Source organism: Seriola lalandi, unplaced genomic scaffold (assembly GCF_002814215.2).
Source record: "Seriola lalandi dorsalis isolate HSWRI2012SDOR001 ecotype SW California unplaced genomic scaffold, Sedor1 jcf7180002054425, whole genome shotgun sequence".
NCBI lineage: Eukaryota > Metazoa > Chordata > Actinopteri > Carangiformes > Carangidae > Seriola > Seriola lalandi.
In genome coordinates this window covers 3,578,839-3,579,484 of record NW_019524978.1, presented here as the reverse complement: position 1 = coordinate 3,579,484, position 646 = coordinate 3,578,839, and positions in this window count along the sequence as shown.

The following is a 646-nucleotide window of genomic DNA, read 5'->3' as shown; positions in this document are numbered from 1 at the left end:
CATTACTGTGGACAGCTATTCAAAAGCCAATTTCCTGTTTATGTCTGGCTTTGGATGGTAAAGTTGTGTATCAGTCACTACAGTGGACAGTGTTTGAAAACCCAAGAGCTACAACCAGATGTAAGTGCAGCTAAAAACCTAAACATCTGTATGTCTGATGATACACCAGGTGTGTAGATATTATTTTTTATTAATTCAATATTAATTAATTTTGGTATTGTTTGCAAAACAATAAATACAACAATACAATAGTTAGAGCTAAAACATACAGAGAAAGTATCCTCACAATGTGACACACTGTAGTTTGGGTTGTTTTTCAAAGCCCAGGTTGAATATATGTTGAAATATGCAAAAGTATTTGTTTTACAGTAATAAATTCACATTTAATGTTCACAGCTTTCATAAAGTACACTGTTCTATTTATCACACTGTTATTGTGTATTAATTACAATGAAAGTTAATCGCATGCTGTCCACCAGAGTGGACATGTCAGAAACTTCATGAAAGATACATGTAAACAAAAATATAAAATTCTAAATATTTTCTTCATGTCCAGTGAAGGATAAAAACACCAACAACATAACTGACTATATAAGTGTGTGTGTGTGTGTGTGTGTGTGTGTGTGTGTGTGTGTGTGTGTGTGTG